Source organism: Nomascus leucogenys, chromosome 5 (genome assembly GCF_006542625.1).
Source record: "Nomascus leucogenys isolate Asia chromosome 5, Asia_NLE_v1, whole genome shotgun sequence".
Classification (NCBI taxonomy): domain Eukaryota; kingdom Metazoa; phylum Chordata; class Mammalia; order Primates; family Hylobatidae; genus Nomascus; species Nomascus leucogenys.
This window is the reverse complement of record NC_044385.1, coordinates 94110011-94129096: the sequence shown is the minus strand read 5'-3', so window position 1 is coordinate 94129096 and position 19086 is coordinate 94110011.

Genomic DNA, 19086 nt, shown 5'->3' with positions numbered 1-19086 from the left:
CTATATTTGACAAAAAAAATAGAAATTCTGGTATTGAACACTTCCTTAAATTTTTTTCAAAATACAGCTGGAAGCTTTAACAATAGGCTGGACCAAAAAGAATGAATTTCAGAGCTTGAAGACCACTCTTACAAATTAACTCCATCAGAAAAATTTAAAAAAATAAATAAAAAATGAATAAGACTTGGAGGAATATGGCATTATATAAAATGACCAAATCTATGGTTTATTGGCATTCCTGAAAGAGAAGAAAAAATAGTAAGCAATTTGGAAAACATATTTGAGGAAATAAGTCAGTAAAACATCCCTAACCTTGCTAGAGAGGTTAACATCCCAACAGAAGAAATTCAGAGAACACCCGCAAGATACTATACAAAATGTTCATCCTCAAGGCATATAATCATCAGACTATCCAAGATGTGTGTGAGAGAAACATCTCTTAAAGGCTAAAGAGCCAAATTGCCTTTAAAGGAAATACCATCAGACAAACAGCATATTTTTCAGCAGAAACTTTGCAAGCCAAAACAGATTGTGGAACTAGTTTTAGCCCTTTTAAGGAAAAAAACTTGCCAGCAAAAAATGTCATATGCTGCCAAACTAAATTTCAAAAGCAAAGGAGAAATAAAATCTTTCCCAGACAAGCAAATGCTAAAAGAATTTGTCACCCCAGGACCAGCCTTACAAGAAGGGCTCAAAGCAGTTCTAAACAGGGAAACAATAGAATAATAACACCACATAAGAACATAAGAACACGTAAATACAAAGCTTACAAATCCTATATAGCAATTACACAATTCAGACCACAAAGCAACTAACAACACTCTGAAAGGTACAAGATCTCACATATAAATATTAATATTAAATGTAAATGGGCTAAATATTCTACTTAAAGCCATAGAGTGGTGAATTAGTTTTCTTTGTTGTTTGTTTGTTTTTAAATGGCCCAACCTTCTGCTGCATTTGAAAGACCCATTCATGTGTAATGATAGCCACAGGCTCAAAGTAAAGGGATGGATAAAGATTATACAAATGGAAAACAAAAAAGAGCAGCTGTAGCTATTTGCTGTATTAGATAAAACAGACTTTAAAACAACAATAGCAAAAAGAAAAAACGAAGACAAAGAAGGGCATTTACAATGATAAAGGTTTAAATTGAACAAGATTTAATCAACTTAAAAATATACATGACCAACATTGGAGTACAAAGATTTCTAAAACAAATACTATTAGAACTAAGAAAAGAGATACACATCCATACAATAATAGTGAGGAACTTCAACACCCTGCTGATGTCTCTAGACACATCATCAAGGCAGAAAACTAACAAAGAAACTTTGGATTTAATTGGACTCTTGACCAGTTGGATCTAATAGGCAACTACAGAACACTCCACCCAATTACCACAGAATATACATTTTTCTCATCTGCACAACAAACACTCTAAAACAGACCACATGCTTGGTCATAGAGCAAGTCTCAATAAATTTAAAAAAATCACAAACATAGCAAGCATATTCTTGGACCACAGCAGAATAAAATTAGAAATCAATACCTAGAAGAACTCTCAAAACCTCAACTATATGGAAACTAAATAACTTGCTACTGAATGATTTTTGAGTAAATGACAAAATTAAGATAGAAATAAAAAAAGCTTTTGAAACAAATAAAAATAGAACATATCAAAACTACTGAAACACAGCAAAAGCAGTGTTAATGTAGCATTAATGCCTACGTTAAAAATATAGAAATATCTCAAATTAACAACTTAACATTGCACCTAAAGGAACTAGAAAAACAGGAACAAACCAAACCCAAAGGTAGCAGAAGAAAAGAAATACAAATTCAGAGCTGAACTAAGTAAAATTGAGACCAAAAATAAAACTTCCAAAAAATCAACAGAATGAAAAATTTGTTCATTGAAAGAATAAACAACATTGATAAACTGCTAGTTAGATTAAGCAAGAAAATACTGAGAAGATTTAAATAAGCAGAATTAGGAATGACAAAGTTAAAATTATAACTGATAGCACAGAAATACACGAAAAATCCTCAAAGTCTACTATGAACATTTCTAGGCATAAAAACTAGAAAACCCAAAGAAATGACGACATTTCAGGGAAGATGCCACTCTTAACATTGAACCAAGAAGAAATGGAAATCCTGAGAAGACCAATAATGAGTTACTAAATTGAAACAATAATAACCATTTACCAACCCCCCAAAAAAGCCCTGGACTAGACAAATTCAGAGCAAAATTCTACCAGATGCATAAAGAGCTGGTATCAATCTTGCTGAAACTATTCCAAAAAATCAAGGGATTGCTCCTTAAATCATTCAACAAAACCAGTATCATCCTGATACTAAAATCTGCCAAGGAGAAAACAAAAGAGGAATGCTACAGGCTAATATCCCTGATGAACATAGACACAAAAATTCTCAACAAAATACTACCAAGCCAAATACAGCAGCACATGAAAAAAGATAATTTATCATGAGCAAGTGGGATGCAAGGGTGATTCAACATACACAAATCAGTAAATGTGATTCACCACATAAACATAATTCAAAACAAAAACCATGTGATGATCAAACTATCCACAACATCTCCTTGACCTAAAGCCTAATATGGAGACAGTACCTAACTCTCTTCAATTTCACGAAGGCCAAGAGAGGTGAGGACACTACAGAATACAAGTTTGAAGCTAGAAGAGGTTATTTCATGAGGTTTAAAGAAAGAAGCCATCTCCATAACATAAAATGCAATGTTAAGCAGCAAATGCTTACGTAAAAACTACAGCAAATTATTCAGAAGAATTAGTTAAGATAATTGATGAAGGTGGCTAAACTAAACAACAGATTTTCAATACAGACAAAACAGCCTTCTATTGTAAGCAAACAGCATCTAGGACATTCATGGCTAAAAGGAAGTCACTGCCTCATTTCAAATCTCCAAAGACAGGCAGATTCTCTTGTTAGGAGCCAATGAAACTGGTGACATTACCAGTGCTCCTTTACCATTCTGAAAATCCTTAGGCCCTTAAACATGCTAAATCTACTCTGCCTGTGCTCTGTAAATAGCACAACAAAACATAGATGAAAACATACCTGTTTACAGCATGGTTTACTGAAATTTTAAGCCCACTGTTGAGATCTATCACTCAGACAGAAATATTCCTTTGAAAATATTACTGTTCATTGACAATGCACCTTGAGCAAGTTCATGCAACTTGCTTTATTGTGATATTAACTTCATCACAGTGGTATGGAACCAAATCCACAATATCTCCAAGGTATGCCTGTGTATAAAACAGTCAACCACCTTATCTGTTCTTTCTTTAATTGTATTATTGTGAACGTCAAGTAAACACTGAATGCCGCACACTCGCCACATTGCATTTGTTTATTCCATTCTCTTCTCTACCATATTTGAAAATGATTTTATATTATTTCCCCAAACATTAATCACCTCCTCCTCTATCCTGCTCTCAGGTGACAACTTTGTTTCCTACTTTCCCAAGATAATGAAATAGAAGATTTCAAAAAAAGTGTCCACTACCACTTTTGTCCACCATCTAACATCATCAATTCTCCATCCTCTTTAAAACTGTTCATTTGGCATTCTTGTATATCTAAAGTAATGGGTGCTATGGCTTTTATTTGTTCCCCAAAGTTCATGTATTGGAAACTTAATCTCCAGTGCAACTGTGTTGAGAGGTGATGCCTAATAAGAGATTACCGGTCATCAAGGCTCTGTTTAATGTCGTTATTACGGCATCAGGTAAGTTATAGTGGGAGTGTGTAGTTATAAAGGAAGTCCATCCCCTGGTCTTATGTGCTCACTTTCACTTTCTACCCTTTCATCATGAGACAAAACTCGCCAGATGCTTGCACTGTGCTCTTGGACTTTCCAGCCTCCAGAATCATGAGCTGTATAAACTTCTGTTCTTTATATATTACCCGATCTGTAATACTCTGTTATAAAAGCAGAAATGAAATGAATACAATGGCAAACCCATACTGTCTGTTGATTAGTCTCAAAACCCTGAAGTCATTTGACAGTTTCTTTCTCACACCTTGTATTGCCTTCTTCAGGATATCTTATTTTCAAAACACATACAGATTCTGATCCCTAATTATAATCTCAACGTTCAGCAGCTCATTTTCTCACTGTATCACTGAAATAACATCCAGCATACTTTCATGCTTCTATCCTCCTTATATGTATGGTATTTTCAAATCAGCTTCTATAGATGTTCTTATAAAACTCTCCCTTGGACTCTATGAACTGATCCAATTTCTGCCCAACAAATTCTTTTTGCATACTTTATCTTTTCTTTTAATGAATTGAAATAAGTTATTTCTTTCAAACAACTGTATTACTGAGCTCTTTGAGTGTTTATTCAAAAGATTTTTCTATTTTTATTTCTCTAGTTCTAATTCACCTGCAAACATTTCTAGGAAAAATATTTTCTTATGTGTTTTACAACATTGCAGACCTTCAGCTATGTTTTCATAATTAGTAGGAAGTATTTTTTTTAATATTCACCAGTATCAAGTAAAATTTGTAAACAAATAAAAACTTCATTTAACTTCACTTGGATAAGATTTGTTTTTATTATTTTACTTTTATTTTAGGTTTGGGGGTATGTGTGGAGATTTGTTACATGGGTAAATTGTGTGTTGCTGGGTTTTGCTGTATGAATGATCTTTTCACCTAGATAGTGAGCACAGTACCCAACATTTTTTCAACCATTTCCCCACTTCTTCCCCACTCAAGCAAGTAGTCCCCAGTGTCTGTTGTTCTCATTGTTGTGCTCATATGTACTCAATGTTTGGCTCCATTTATTTATAAGTGAGAACATACAGTATTTGCTTTTCTGTTCCTGCATTAATTGACTTAGGATGATGTCCTCCAGTTGCTTCCATGTTGCTGCAAAGGACATAATTTTGCCCGTTTTTATGACTCCATAGTATTCCATGTTGTATTTCTACCATATTTTTCTTATCCAGTCCATAAATGATGGGTATCTAGGTTGAGTCAATGAATTTGCTATTATGAGTAATGATACCATGAACATATGAGTGCATGTGTTTTTTTGGTAGAATGATTTATTTTCCTGTGGGTATATACCCAATAATGGAGTTGCTGGGTCAAATGGTAGTTATAAGTTCTTTGAGAAATTTTCAAACAGCTTTTCACAGTGGAAATGATTTGCATTCCCACTAATAGTGTATAAATATTCCCTTTTCTTTGAAACTTTGCCAATATCTATTATTTTTTGACATTTTAATAATGGCTCTTCTAACTAATATGAAATAGTTTTGATTTGCATTTCTCTTGTGATTAGTGGTATGGAGCATTTTTTCATATATTTTTTGGCTGCATGCATGTCTTCTTTTGAGAAGTGTCTGTTTATGTCCTTTGTCCTTTATTTAATGAGGTCAATTGGTTTTTGCTATTGTATTCTTTACGTTCCTACAGATTCGAGATTTTAGACCTCTGTTGGATGCAGTTTGCAAGTATTTTCTCCTATTCTGTAGGTTGTCTGTTTACTCTGTTGAGAGGTTCTTTTGCTGTGCAGAAGCTCTTTCATTTATTTAGTTCCCATTGTTTTGGGGAACTTAATCATAAATTCTTTCCCATGGCTAACATCCAGAAAGGTATTTCCTAGACTTTCTTCCAAGATTTTTATAGTTTTATGTCTTACAGTTAAGTCTTTAATCCATCTTGAGTTTATTCTTGTATAATGGTAAGTTTCTTTTCACTTATGGCTAGCCAGTTATCTCAGCACCATTTTCTGAAGAGGGTATCCTTTCTTCATTGTTCATTTTTGTCAACTTTGTCAAAAATCAGTTGGTTGTAGATACGTGACTTTATGAGTTCTCTGTTATGTTCCATTGGTTTGTTTGTTTTTGTATCAGTGCCATGCCATTCTGCTTACTGTAGCCTTGTAGTATAGTTTGAAGTTGGGTAGTGTGATGCCTCTGACTTTGTTCTTTGTGCTTAGGATTCTTTGGCCATTTGGGCTATTTTTTGGTTCCATATGAATTTTAGAATAGTTTCTATTTTTCCACTTCTGTGAAAAATGATGTTGGTAGTTTGACAGAAATAGCATTGAATCTGTAATTTGCTTTCAGTTGTATGACCATTTTAACAATATTGATTCTTCCTATCCATGAGCAGGTTTTCCCATTTGCTTTTGTTGTCCCTGATTTCTTTCAGCAGTGTTTAGTAATTCTCATTGTAGAAAACTTTCACATCCCTGGTTGGCTCTATTTGTAGTTATTTTATTATTTGTGTGGCTAGTGTAAGTGACATTACATTCTTGATTTGGCTCTCAGCTTGAATGTTATTGATGTGTAGAAATGCTACTGCTTTTTGTATCCTAAACTTTACTTAAGTCATTCATCAGTTCTAGGAGCCTTTTGGGAAAATCTTTAGGGTTTTATAGGTATTCTACCATATTGTCTGAAAAAAAAAAAAAAAAAAAAAAAAAAGACAATTTAACTTTCTCCCTTCCTATCTGGATGCATTTTATTCTTTCTTTTGTCTGATTACTCTGGCTAGGACTTTCTGTACTATGTTGAATAGGAGTGGTCAGAGTGGACATCCTTATCTGGTTCTAGTTATCCAGGGTAATGCTTCCAGATTTTGCCCATTCAGTATGATATTGGCTGTGGGTTTTTCATAGATAGTTCTTATTATTTTGAGGTATATGCTTTCAATGCCTAATTTGCTGAATGTTCTTAACATGAAGGGATATTGAATTTTATTAAAAGCATTTTATGTGTCTATCGTCATGATTATATGGTTTTTAAATATTCTGTTTATGTGATGAATCATATTTACTGATTTGTATATGTTGAACCAACCTTGCATCATGGAAATAAAGCTTACTTAACCATGGTAAAATAACTTTTTGATGTGCTGCTGGATATGGTTTTCTAGTATATTGTTGAGGATTTTTGTGTCTATGTTCAACAAGAATACTGACCTAAAGTTTTCTTTTTTGTTGTGTCTCTACCAGGTTTTGGCACTAGAATGATGCTGGCTTTGTAGAATTAGTTAGACAGGAGTCACTCTTCCTCAAATTTTTGGAATAATTTTAGTAGTATTGGTAATAACTCTCCTTTGTACATCTGGTAGAATTTGAGTGTGAATCTACCTGGCCAAGGGTCTTTTTTGCTTGTTTGCTTATTTGCTTTGGTTGGTAGGCTGTTTATTACTGATTCAACTTTGAAACTCATTATTGGTTCAGGATTTCAATTTCTTCCTGATTTAATATTGGAAGGTTGTGTGTTTCCAACAATTTATCCACTTCTTCTAGGTTCTCTAGTCTCTGGGCGTAGAGGTATTCAAATGTCATAAAATGTGGCAAATATTTATCTTCTCCTTACTAAATATTTAGTGGATACTTAGCCTGTGCCAGTACTGTGCTAGATTCTTGGAATATATTGGATATGTTGGTTTCAGTGTTTGATCATGTGATTTTTCTATTTTCATTTCTCTAGTTCTAATTCTAGAGAATGTATTCACTTACAATACGGTGGGACAGTTTTATAAGTAAGATATTTTACTAATTACAGTAGATTATATAATAAATATTAAGATTCATGTATTTCAGAGAATACTACAGTATCATGAAAGCTAATTTTTTAAAAGATGGCTTCTGAATTCCAGCCTAAAAAGTGAATAGGACTTCATTAGGTACCGAGAGGAAGAAGAGGAGGAAGGTCATTATGGGCAGGGAACAAATAAATGACTATATCAGTAAGATAGCAAAGTTTTTAGGGAGATGGCAAATGACTGAATGGGAGAGGCCAGCTATTCTATCTCATATCTGTTCTCTAGCAGCCATTCAAAGCTAAGTAGCATAATGAAAACTCTTTTTTTTTGTTTCCCATCTAATTTCTTTATTGTTTTCAGAGATAATAGCCTGCATTTCTTCTCTGAATATTTTTTGTTATCTATTCCATGTTATATTCATTTATTATTTCAGATTATAGCTTTAACACAACAGTTTTCTGCATTCACAATGAAACACATGGCACTTCCCATAATCTTTACTGTTAAAGCTCATAATTAGTCACTTTCTCTTTAATGGATTCACTAAAATTTAGCACTTTAATCACTGCAAAAGGACTGCCTACAAATAGCCCAAAGCAAAATGGAAAAGTTGTAAGGCACAACCATTTTAACCGACGAAGGGGACACAGGGAAATAAAATAAAATTCTCATAAGTTATGAACGAGTTGTTTTTTCATATCTCATTGGCTTTATTATCATTAAATTTAAAAAACATTAATGTTTAAGCTGCTATTTTATATCATATTATAATTGCATTGTATGTCATTATGTCATATCATCCCAAAATATAGGTAAAAAACCTACTTAGCATCTGAGAGAGTAAAACTACCAATTCCCCCACTAAAATAAATCTGTAAAAAGAAAAACTGTACCATATAGTTTGTCTGTTCTGCATCTTCTGAAATGTGAGGTTCAGATTATTGTAGTCCTCCTGATAAATGTATAAAATGTACACTAAGATAAGAAACAAGAGGCAGAACTATACAATGTTACTTAGAAAGTAACCAAAAATATTGGACTCAATCTCCGGCTCTAGATCTTATTAAGTATAATCTTTGGAAATCACTTAACATTTCTACATGCTTTGAATGTGTAAAAAGAATGATAAACTTCCCCCTCCTCATCATCATCACTATAATTATATCATAGAATTTTATACAGTAAACATTTTACATTGTGGCACGCATTATTTTTCTCCTTTATGCACATGGTCCTTTTCTACACTTTCACCCGTATTTCTCTTCACCAAAATAAATAGATGAAGTTAAATCAAGTAACACAAATATATCAGTGATCAATTAGTATTTTTTAAAGATAGAACATATTCTGTTCATATTCAAAGATATAACATCCATTATTGTATCTCTTATAAAGGAAATTAAATACTTCTATATTTTTCTTTCCAGTGCACATTTTAACATGTCATAATATATGTTTTATTATTTAACATGTCTATTACTCGGTGGGAAAAAATATCTGTGAAACAACTAGATTCTGGTTAAAAAATAACCTAGCTTCTTGTTAAAAATATATATATATAGATAATATTTACATAGATATGTACATCTAGTTATACAGAAAAAAGACATAAAAGATTAGCAAAGGCAAAATGCATTTGCTAATTTAATATGAGTCAATTCAAAATGATGCGTTATTTTTCAAATATTCAATACTATTTAAGTCTTAAATTTCTAATGAAGTGGTTTGAACATGATAGTCATGAAGCATTTATTTTTAAACCTTTTGTAAAACATACTTTTGTTCATCATGTTGCAAATCTCAGAAGTTTTTAACCAATTGGAATACCAAAAATTATTGGGGTCTTTCTAGGTACAGTCTTTAATTTTGTTACCTTTTCCAGATTAATGTGGATTTTTTTTTCTGTTATATTTCTTTAATGTATTCTATTTGTAAATTACATTAAAAACTTGGTGTACCACTGGAGTAATAAACAATAATACTGAGAAATGAGATATATTTTACTGTGGAGTCTCTTAAACATCATCCTTAAAGTCCCTATATCATTAGCACTTTAATCGTTAACATATTTTTTTAAAAATTACACAAGAAGGCTGGGCATGGTGGCTCACATCTGTAATCCCAACACTTTGGGAGGCCAAGGTGGTCAGATTTCTTGAGCCCAGGAGTTCAAGGCCAGCCTGGGCAACATGGAAAAAATTCATCTCTACAAAAATTAACAAATTAGCTGGGTGAGGTGGCATGTGCCAGTAGTTCCAGCTACGCAGGAGGCTGAGGTGGGAGGATGGCTTATGCGTGGGAGGTTGAGGCAGCAGTGGGCCATGACTGTGCCACTACACTCCAGCCTTGGTGACAGTGTAAGATCCCGTTTAAAAACAAACAAACAAAGCTACCAGAAAATGAATTTAAAAAATTAGAAAATGTATCGTATTAATACATAAATTTTGGGTAGTACAAAGTTCAATTCTTGTTATAAGGTGTAACCAAAGTAGAAAAATTTAAGACATGGTAAGTTTGAGGGCCCATCTAGCTGTATGAAAAACATGTTTGTTGCTTTAATAATCAATTAACTGAAGTAAAACTGCTAATGTTTGAAGGTATGCCTGTTTAAAGTAATGTTGTCTTGAAAAGTAGAGCAAAAACCAAAATAAACAACTAAAAACTACAATAAAAACTCTCTTTTTTGTATTATACATTGTGACATGTATGCAGTGCTTTACTCTTTTTTTTGTCAAATATATTATAGAGACTTAGTGAAATGACACTTCAGTATTTTCCTTTTTTCTATGACTGTTCTTCCACCCTTATTCCTTTAGAAGTCTTCCATGAATCTGTTAGAGATCAAGGTGTTAATCAAACTTAACTGATAGGCACTATTAGCATCTCAAAATTCCAACCCTCCTTAGAGGACACTAAGTGTTCTATGATTAGGTCATGCCAATCATGTCTGTCTTCATAATTATCCCAAGAGATATCTTAGCACTTACACAGTGAACAGTAATGCACCTCATAATGTTTTTTTGTTTGTTTGGCATAAAAACATCAGAGTGTAAGTTAGTTATCAGGTGAAACTACTAAAATAATCAGATCAATGGTGCTGAAATAAATCTATATATTTCTGTTTTCTTCTTGCAACATGCATATTCACTCATAAACTTTTGTGTTCTTGAACATATACACAAAGATACAAACTGCATACTCCTTAAAACCAAATGTCCCTAAAAAAAGAGTCATATTGAAAATAATGCATACATTTTATACATTTTCCAGCTCACTAATATAACTCAGTGATATGTTATATCTTTATCCAAGTGAAATATTTGTATATTTTTCAGAGCTTTATAAAATTAATAACTTTTCACATGACTGAAAATAATCAGATATAATTCATATTGCCTATTTCTAAAGAGGTACTTAAGTTGCTTATAACATTGGTTTGTACCATAGTGTAATTGGATTGTTTAAAAAATTTAGAAAATTATAATTTAAACACAATTAATATGTCATATAATGATTCCTGCTATTTGTAATAAAGATTTTTATTACATGCATGGTTAATCTTTATTTTTAACATAAGCTTAGAGTCCACAATGTAAAACAATTAATAATAATACATTCTGGGACCTTTATCTCATATTTAGACTTCCCAAGTGTGTTGACTTTTCTCCAAGGCTGATTAGAAATAATTACATGGCTTGTAATAATTAATTGAGAATCAAATTTTTCTCTCAGAAAACATTTCCTCTGGAATTATCTACCTTTAAATTACCTATGACTTTTTATATTTGCATAAAAATACTTTTACTTTTCATTAGATTTAAGAAAACAATTCAGTAACTTGCGGATATCTGAATGATATAAAAGCTCATGAATTAAAATGATAGTGCCTGTATTTTCTACAGTAAAAAACATGCATTTCTCTAAGTATAATGAAGTGTGCCAATTTGGAACTTATGTTTCTTTATAAGTGCACTGATAATATACAACACTATATGTTTATTTTTGCTACTATCCTATAACAATATTTTAGTATAGTTTTACTATAAAGTGATTATCTACAATATTAATATGAAATATGAAGCATAACAGAATTAAAAGTGAAAAGAAAATAATTTATCAAAACAACTAAAGTATTATCAATTTAATCATAACTACTGATTATGAAATATTAGTAATAAAACAAGCATAATATATTCACTATGCTTGTATACATTCAATAATTTTGTTCGTTAAGTAAAATGTGTAATTCTGTAGCGTTTAATTTGTGAAGAAAAGCAACTAAAATATTTTTGTTTGTTGTATCCCCTTATGTGTTTACATATCCCATTTGTTCAGCAAACATCTATTGGCAGCCACTTAGTGCCAGAAATTGCAAATTGATACAGTATTATCTCATGAGAAAAATATCAATAAAATTTCAAGCAGATTATCATTTTTAAAAATCTGTTCTACATTCTTTTTTTCTAGCCAGTCTCTCCCACTAACCATGAGTCCCTACATGATCCTCTGCCTTTCGTCTCCTGATATTGGGACTTCCATCACTTCTTTAAATATTTAAAAAGGAAAGATTGCCAAGGGATTATATAGTTCATTGGGCAAATAATTGATATGTATACTCTCAAGCTCATGGCTCTCTCAAAGTGATTTTCTATGTGTGACAACTTCATCAACTATTTTTATTTTGAAGGCTAATGACTCTACACACATATTAAGAATACCTAATGAGACTCCTTTTGTGAAAATAAGTCTTTACATTATAAAGGTGAAATACAGGGACAAGCTTCTATATTTGCTGAACTGTTGACGACCTTCAATAATTGTGGTTACTCTCCTCATTTTTTTCTAGGTTCATTAAGCTCAGTATGCTTTTAATGCATCACTCTCTCTAGTGTTTAGCAATTCATTTGTTCAACAAGGATTTTAGTGCTACTCCAAGCTCTAGTTGAGTAACTGACTAACCAGCATAAGCTATTTTCTTTAGTTGAGGCCAGGAATTGAAATGTGTACTGACTTACAAAATAGACTAATATCATTAAAGAATAAGTAGTGTATAAAAGAAAAAAAAAACCATGTTTCAAAACTAAATGAAAGTGTCAGGTAGTATGCTTAAAAATCTTTTTGAATAAAATTAATGTTGTCATAAACTTCCATATACTGTATCTAATTTTAAAAGAAAAAACAATCTTAAAATTCAGTAAATCTGAAAAAGCAATCAAAACAGTGCGGAGATCATTAGATAATGTCTACACATTTATCTCTGTAGATTTTTCAAATGTATTGACTTTTCTCCAGGGCTGATTAGAAATAATTTCAATTACATTGTTTCACAATAAATAGTTGAGAATCAAATTTTTCTTATAGAAAACATTTCCTCTAGAATGACCTATTTTTAAATTACCCATGTTTGTTTATATTTACATAAAAATACTTTCAATTTTTGTGAGATTTAAGAAAACGAATTCAATGTGCTAGGCACCCTTCCTAGAACTACAGATATATTAGTGAACAAAACAGCAAAACTCTTGCTTCTTGATGCTTACATTTCAGTTATAGTAGTCAGTGGATAATAAATATAATTAAGTTATATTCCATTAAGGAGTTGATGAATACCATAGGAATAAAATAAAGAAGATAGTTGCAGACAAGAAAATAAGGCTGTGCCTGTAATCCCAGCACTTTGGCAGGCTGAGGCAGGCAGACCACCTGAAGTCTGGAGTTCGAGACCAGCCTGGTCAACACGGCAAAACCCTGTCTCTATTAAAAATACCAAAATTAGCCTGGTGGAGTGGCAGGCACCTGTAATCCCAGCTACTTGGGAGGCTGAGGCAGGAGAACGGCTTGAACCTAGGAGGTGGAGGTTGCAGTAAGGTGACATTGCGCCACTGCCCTCAAGCCTGGGCAACAGAAAATAAATAAATAAATAAATAAATAAATAATGCCATGAAAAGAGGGTTTCAACAGCATATGATGGACAATATCAAGTAAGACAAATATATTTATAGGTACCCTAAACATCAGTGTGAACTACCTTGTTTTTATTTTCTTCCCTTAATTCATTTTCCACCTCATTCTTTCTGGATTCTCTAGAAATTCATTTTCCTTCATGTATATACCTATATACTCCTTATTAAAGCACCTGATTTGGACCTACATACCCCAGGAAGTATATCTGTGCATCCTTTTCCACCTGATAACCCCCACCAGCATTAGCTCAGACTCATTTGAATTTTTAATAAAATTAAATAATAATAAAACTAATTTGTATCTTGACTCTAAGCGAATGCTTCCCCTTCACTTCCTTTCCCTATTTTTGGGGAGGTTTCTTTCTCCATCACTCAGTATGTTTACATTATCAACTGACTATTATAATTTTACCCATGCTGGCCGGGCACGGTGGCTCACGCCTGTAATCCCAGCACTTTGGGAGGCCGAGGCAAGCGGATCACCTGAGGTCAGGAGTTCGAGACCAGCCTGACCAACATGAAGAAACCCCGTCTCTACTAAAAATACAAAAATTAGCCAGGCGTGGTGGTGCATGCCTGTAATCCCAGCTATTCGGGAGGCTGAGGCAGGAGAATCGCTTGAACCTGGGAGGCAGAGGTGCCATGAGCCGAGATCGCGCCATTGAACTCCAGCCTGGGCAACTAGAGTAAAACTCCAACTCAAAAAAAAAAAAAAAATTTACCCATGCCAATATAGCACTCTTTTGAGGCCTTTTCTCCTCTAGAAAAAACAGAAGAATCTCTGGATACCAAAGACTAATAGATAAATCACATCTTTTTTCTCTACCAGTTATTCATTGACTAATAAATGAAATCATAATTTCAAGTTTTGTGTTGTAGAAATGCTCATGTATATGGTGTGTGGGAAATAAGGATGCTTATTCATGTAATGAACATAATTGTTATGTATACAATATGTCACAGTATTATCTAAGCTATTTTATGTTAATGAGGGGTAATAAAACATTTCATAATTCCATATCAATGCTTTCAGCTATTGAATTTTTTTTAAATGGTGAATTTCTTAGACCTCACTGAAAAAAAGCCATTTTTTATGACTGAAACAATTTGAAATTTTCCCTAATGTATAAAGGGTTAGTGGGAATTCATACTCCACAGTCACACTGCCACCTAATGGAGGAGGATAAAATGGAAATCAGACACTTGTTTCCCTTCCTTCAGTTCTTTATAAGTTTTTGGTTTTTCATTGTTGTTTTTGGATTTTGGTTTTGAGGATTTTTGTTTGCTTGTTCTCTGTTTTGATAAAAGAAGGACTATCCTGCTTCCAAGTTGATGATTATCAGTTAAAGGGTCCAATTACAACAGCTCAGCAGTTTACTGACCTACACTTTAGATATCTTAAGGCCTTAATGGAGAGTTAAAATCTTCCAGGTGGTAAAGTTCCAATTATCTGAGATTTCTGGTCATAGATTTGCAAATTGGAGATGAAAGTTGCTCTGGGCACTTTCTATATTATCCTTTTATCCTTGCATTTTCAGCAAACTGAATTTAGAAATGCTATATTTGGTTGCACTAAAATAATAGTAATTACATTTAGTTACATGAATAATTCAAGATTTATGAGATTATTTTTAAGTTAATAATACTGATAGCCCATTGTCATTAAAACCGCTTCACTAAAATCCTACTACACATTTTACATTAATTATATCATCTAATTGTCAAAACACTCTGATTTTGTAATACTACTATCCCATTTTTTTAGGTTAATCACTAAGGCTTAAAAGAATCAAGGAAAGCTATCAAACTCATACAACTAGTAAATATTTGATTCCCAACTATGGATCATAATATTTCCCATAGTTCAACTTGATAGCAATTATGAAATTACTAAATATGTTAATTTCAGTTTTTAAAGTAGAGTCTTACATTTATATTCTAACTTCCAATTCAACCTTTGTAACTAGCTTCCCAATCTATCTATCCAATCTATAAGAAAACAAATAGACCATAAACATTAAATTTAAGATAAATGTCTAAAAGCCTCTCAAGACAATTTTTAATTAATAAAGATAATAGCATCTACAAGAAAATATATGTCAGAGCAATATCCTGTAACTGTGGTATTATGAGATAGAATTTTTAAAATCAAAAATAATAAATTATTGCTAATATGTGGTTCACCTTTAAAAAATTGTAACCTGTCTAGTTGGAAAATATGATAGGAACTGACCCCCTTAGTATATAAAACCAAGATCCAAAAGGTATGACCAAAAGGTTAAACCTTTTGTAACATCCTTTCTGCCTGTGGATGCCACCGGGAAAGCATTGTTGTCTCTTTTCCACTGCTGTCATGTCTAAGTCAGAGTCTCCTAAACAGCCTGGACAGCTATGGAAGCTCTACATGGGATAGTCTGAGGAGCCATTTTGAGCAAGGCAGAATGCTCACAGACTAGTATAAGAGTCAAACACCAAGAATTCCAGGGGCTTTGGGTTTGTCACATATGCCACTGTGGAGGAGGCAGATGCAGCCATGAATGCAGGGACACACAAAGTGGATAGAAGAGTTGTGCAGCCAAAGACAGCTGCTGCCCTAAGACAAAATTCTCAAAGACCAGGTGTCCACTTAACTGTGAAAAAAGATCTCTGTGATCTAGAAGCAGAAATATCATTCAACCCAGCAATTCCATTACTGGGTATGTACCCAAAGGAATATGTCATTCTATTATAATGATACATGCATGCATATGTTCACTGCAGCACTATTCACAATAACAAAGCATTTTGGGAATCAACCCAAATGCTCATCAATGATAGAATGGATGAGGAAAATGTGGTACATATACAACATGGAATACTATGCAGCCATAAAAAGGAAAAAGATCATGTCCTTTGCTGGGACATGGATGGAGCTGGAAGCCATTATTCTCAAGCAAACTAACACAGGGACAGAAAACCAAATACCGAATGTTCTCACTCATATGTGGGAGCTGAACAATGAGAACACATGGACACATGGAGGGGAACAACAACACACACTGGGGCCTGTTAGGGGTGAGGAGAACATCAGCAAGAATAGCTAATGGATGCTGGGGTTAATATGTAGGTGATGGGTTGATCTGTGCAGCAAACCACCATGGCAAATGTTTACCTGTGAAACAAACTTGCACATCCTCTACATGTACCCCAGAACTTAAAATAAAAGTTGAAGCAAGAAAGATTCAATATGCAAAAACAAAACAAAAAAACCTAGAAATATTAGACCTTTATGAAAACATAAATAGACTGAAAGACAATAAATGAGACAATAATTAGAAAAATCTATTGTGCTTATAAATGGGAAGATTCACTATCATAAATATTTCATTTCTCTTCATTTTGATAAATTTTATTTAAAAAGAAGATCTTTGTTGGTGGACATTGAAGAACATCACCTAAGAGATTCCTTTGAACAGGATGGGAAAAATTGAAGTGACTGAAATCATAACTGTCTGAGGTAGTGGCAAGAAAAGGGGTTTGCATTTGTACCTCTGGATGATCATAACTCCTTGGATAAGACTGTTACTCAGAAATACCATCCTGTGAATGGTCACAACTGTGAAGCAAGGAAAGCCCTGTGGAACCAAGAGGTGGCTGGTGCTTTATCCAACCAAAGAGGTCAAAGTGGCTCTTAAAACTTTTCTTCAAGTGGCCATGGAGGTGGTTTCGGTGGGTATGACAACTTTGGTTATCGAGGGAACTTCAGTGGTCCAGGTGGTTTTGGTGGCAGCCATGGTGATGGTGGATACGGTGACAGCGGGCTTGGCTATAACAGATTTAGTAATGGTGAGAGTAGTTTTGGAGGTGGTGGACGCTACAATGACTTTGGCAATTACAATAACCGATCTTCAAATTTTGGACACATGAAGGGCAGAAACTTTAGAGGGAGAAGCTCGGACCTCTATGATGGTGGAGGGTAATATTATACTTTGCCAAACTATGAGCCTAGGGTGGCTACAATGGTTTCAGTAGCATCAGTAGCTATGGCAGTGGCAGAAGATTTTAATTACTGTCAGGAAACAAAGTTTAGCAGGAGAGGAGGGCCAGAGAAGTGACAGGGAAGCTACAAGTTACAAGATTTGTGGAGTCAGCCAAGCCCAGTGGTGGCAGGACCTCACTGCTACAAAGAAGACATGTTTTAGACAATACTCATGCGTATGGGGAAAAAAAAACTCAAGGAACTGTATTTGTGACTAATTGTATAACAAGTCATTTTAGTTTCTGCTCTGTGGAAAGTATAAAGCATTCCAACAAAGGGTTCTCATGTACAATTTTTTTTTCTCCCATGTTGTCGACTGCTAAACACAAAAGTCTGATCATGATGCCGAATATATGTGTCTTGTTTTATAAAAAAGGTAAGACTTTCTTTTCTACTTTCAAACATCAACTATTTTTTAGTATCAATTCAGAACATATAACTTCCAGAACTTAGGAAGGACAAAGATAAAAATATAATGTGATACACTGAACCCGGTAGAATAGAAAACAGGTTAAACGTCTCGGATTAGTAATCGAGCTGATGTTATCTTGGTGAAATCTAGACATTTCAAGAAAGAAAACAGTTTCAATAACCATTATAAATAAAAATGCAAATTATTTTAAAAAGCAGAAAACTCAAGGCTTGCTCCTTTCCACAAAAATAAGTGCCAGACATTAAGGATGCAATCTGAGACCTGAGAATTGTAATTATTGATATATTGTCACTGAAGCAACAGAAAGCTATGTTTAAATATTTGAGGGCTCATAAATTAATGATACATGAAATACAGGGTGATGGGGACCTCCTCTGCTTTGCCTGTGTTCTGAAGGAAGTAGCATGTTTTAGGAAGAGCCGATTTTTGAAGCTAAGTTGGTAGAAGATATAAGAAAAGTAATGTTCTATACAACAATGGTTTCAAGAAACAGTGAAAATATTATGAAATGACATATAATATGGTTATTCCATTAAATATGATGTTAGTTGTAATTTTCTTTGACGTACCTTATGAGGTTGAGGAACCTCCCTTCTATTCTATATTAGCCGGGAGTTTTTTTTTTTTGTTTTTTTTTTTTTTAAATCAGTAGTGGGCATTAAATTTTGTCAACAGTTTTCTCAACATCTATTGTGATGCTTTTCTGATTTTTAAAATTCAGTTTGTTATTGTTTAGACAGTCCTTATTATATCCAAAAAATTTGATATTCTAGGTGAAGAATATGGGATAAAAGGTTCATTAATCAGGCCAATGGCATTGTCTAGCACGTCTTCAGATTAGCTTTGTGAAAATACTATTTAAGTTTTTCCCCTTATATCTCAAATCCATTGGTGCCTACCAAATACATATGAATGCACATACTTTTAGTTTTTTTTTTTTTCCTTCCTGTTAGAGAGTGGCAATTTCTCAAATACGCCAGAGTGGTTCTTAACTCCGACTGTGATCAGGGTTTAATTTCTGAATTACACACCTGGATTCAAGGGTTCATGTTGCCAGTTGTATAATAGTTAAAAATTTAGCAATTATTGATTAAAATATTTTTTA